Source organism: Camellia sinensis, chromosome 3 (assembly GCF_055761805.1).
Source record: "Camellia sinensis isolate YWXY chromosome 3, ASM5576180v1, whole genome shotgun sequence".
Classification (NCBI taxonomy): domain Eukaryota; kingdom Viridiplantae; phylum Streptophyta; class Magnoliopsida; order Ericales; family Theaceae; genus Camellia; species Camellia sinensis.
In genome coordinates, this window is record NC_138963.1 from 160844214 (window position 1) to 160847506 (window position 3293).

Sequence of the window (3293 nt, forward strand, 5' to 3'; positions counted from 1 at the left end):
TAGCGATGGATGAGTGGACCGCCGCTCAGGTTCATTTACTGGGGGAGGCCCCTCCGCTAGCTCGCCCAGGCTTCGTCCGCTATTCCTGGTTCGAGGCACAGTTCAGGGTCCTGCCCGCATTGGGGGAGGAGACTCAGATGACCGAGGAGGACGTGGAGAGATATGCTCGGGGCTTCCTCATGTTCCTTTTCGGGACTACTATCTTCGCCGACCGGGCGAACACCGTGCCTCTCTGCCTTCTCAGTGCACTGGTGGACGTCCGAGATATTCTGCACTTCGATTGGGGCGGCGCTGCTCTGGCCACCTTGTACGGATATATGAGCTCGGCTTCTCGCGGCAGCGGCCAGCTGCTCGGAGGTTACTGGCGGGCTTGGGAGGTACATTTCTTCTCCACTTTTCCTTTCTGTCTCGTACTTTCCGTAGTCTGTACACTGCACACACTGTAGTCTGCGTTACACTTACTGTATACTGTACACACGGCACACACATACATTCTGTTTTACACTGACTGTACACTGCTCACACTGTACACTGCACACAATACACTGCACAACACACGGCTCTGCCATTTCTGCTTTATTCTGTATACCCTGCTTTATCTGAAGGTCATACTGACATCTGTTTTGCAGTTGTGGGTTTATGCCTACTTCCCTAGGCTTGCACCTGTACCAGTTGCGGAGCCTCCTCCGGCTGTTCCTTTCTCGAGTCGCTTTGACGGGGGATGCACCCGGCGACCTCGGGAGACATTCGGCTTCTTCCGCCGATACTTCGACACCATCACCCCCACAGAGGTATGCTTTACTTTCAGTTCGTTTAGCTTCGCTTTCCCACTGCATGTTTCAATAACAGTAGATAACAAACTGTCTGTTACTTTCAGATCACATGGCGGCCATGGGCTTCCTTGCCGTCGGCGATGCGGGGTCGGTTCCCTGGTGTTGAGGAGACCTCGCGTTTCCGGATTCTGCTAGAGGGCCCGGTCTGTCGGGCTTGGTACCTGGGGGAGCATTTTCTACGCCAGACCCGCGGGTTACCTGAGCAGATAGTCCCGGCTCACCCTCCTGCAGAGATGAGGGAGACCGAGGGGCTGACCCCTGAGCAGCTGGATGATTACTCCATCGGCTGGGAGGAGGCCGGCTTCCGAGGCACCGGCGACTATCAGGAGTACGTGCGGACGTACCTGATGCGACCTTTGAGCGGTCGTCGAGCAGAGGGGGCCAGGCCTGTAGCATCGGCGGCTGGGGCCGGAGCAGGAGCAGGGGCTGAATCTTCGAGGAGGGCCCGAGTCCGTGGCAGGGGCGGAGCGCGGGGAGGACGAGGAGCTGGCTGGCCTGCCCTGCCTGCTGTGCTGACTTTCCAGGGGCAGGGTGGGGCGACCTATCAGATCCCTTTCGCCCCTCCACCAGCTGGGCATGAGTTCACTGACATCCCCGACCTTCCGCCGGTATGTATCACTGCACTTCGTACAGTTATCTCACTTCAGTTTACTGATATTCCACAGAATACTAATGCATCTGATACCTTTGCAGGCTTCTCCTGAGTACACCCGTCAGTCGTTGGCGATGAATGCCTCGATGATGGGGATGCTCCAGCGGACATTTGACCTTCTGGCTGTCTACAGCATACCGGTATGTCCTTCTGACACTGGCCTCAAACCATTCATACACTGCTTCGTATAATCTGATTCACGGCACAACACCTGATACACTGATCTCACTGTATCTGAGCACTGCATACACTGCATTCTGCACTAAACTCTGTACTGACAAACTGCTCACGGCATTCATACACTGTATCCATACACTGCATTCTGCACTGATAAACTGCTCACAGCATTCATACACTGTATTCAACATTGCATTCTGCACTGATAAACTGCTCACAGCATTCATAAACTGTATTCAACATTGCATTCTGCACTGATAAACTGCTCACAGCATTCATACACTGTATTCAACATTGCATTCTGCACTGATAAACTGCTCACAGCATTCATACACTGTATTCAACATTGCATTCTGCACTGATAAACTGCTCACAGCATTCATACACTGTATTCAACATTGCATTCTGCACTGATAAACTGTCTACAGTATACTGATGCATTTCACTTTTTGTGTGCTTTTTCAGCCTCCCTTCCAGATTCCCATGGCAGGAGGTGCTCCAGCCAGACCTTCTGTCCCTGCCCGGGGGAGAGATGAGGAGGGCAGGATATTTCCCCGCACTAGGGGTGGGCGTACTCACGTCGAGAGCAGCTCGCGGGCTCCAGTCCCGGACGATGACGACGACGAGGAGTCAGAGGCGGAGGCAGGGTCGTCGGAGGAGGAGACCGCAGACGGTTCTAGCTCGGGCTCTGATGACGACGCTGTTGATGCTCCTGGACCCTCGTCCAGGAAGAGGACCAGGACAGACTGACAGCCCTTGGAGTGATCGACACAGATGCAGATTTTTGTTATCTTTTCTTCCTTTCCTTGTACTTTTCTTTTTGGTTGGTAGATAGATTACCTTGTACTGCCGCAGGCAGATTTTGTTTCCAAAGCTTGTACATTTGAAAAGATAGTGAAATGAAACAGCCTTTTTATCTGAAAAAGTGTTTACATTTACACATTTCATGCGTTGCATCGCATCTCATCATGTTACACCTCAATGTAAATGGAATTGATTGGTTGTCTGAAAATTGAACACTTGCACTGTAATAATCAGATAACTTAAACAGCTAACAACCGAAACAACCCAAGCAACCCACTGCCTGATTCTTAGACACACAGCCCTTACTCTGTTGGGGATTGATCTGCATACAGCCCAAAACACAGCATTCAGTTCATTCTGCACACTGCAATTCTCAAACAAGACAGCCCAATCTAATCAGGACGGACCTCAAAGATGGAACCGGTTGGAGTCGGAACACGTTCCAATGTAGAGAATGGCACAGCATTCTGAGCATAAGCGATTTTTGAAATCGCATGAGGGTTTTTCAAACCGGGATATCGAGCCTACAACCGAACACAGCGGGGAGGACTCAAATATAAAGGTACACGACCTAAACACAACGAGACACGCTCGGGAGAGACTCAAAACAAAAGACGAGACCGTCAAATGAAAGAGACACGACACACAGACGCGTAACCGAAGATGGGGGACCTCGGACCACGAGGAGCCAGTTCAATCTGGGTATTGTTTCCCACCCTTTCTGATTTGTGATTCTCATATCACTCGGCTCTCAAGCTTGGATTTTCTCTCGAAACCCTTTTCCTCGCTTTTCTCTCAACTTACACCTCTCTATTCTTCATTCTCTC

At 51.3% G+C, this 3293-nt stretch overlaps 1 long non-coding RNA gene across 1 annotated transcript; it reads left to right on the forward strand.

Moving 5' to 3' along the window:
- Nucleotides 1–1388: 1388 nt before the first annotated feature.
- LOC145821175 (uncharacterized) lies at nt 1389–2239 on the forward strand. Its single transcript, XR_014363207.1, has 3 exons — nt 1389–1441; nt 1527–1625; nt 2128–2239. It is a non-coding gene; the product is annotated as an uncharacterized LOC145821175 (long non-coding RNA).
- The last annotated feature ends 1054 nt before the right edge of the window (nt 2240–3293 follow it).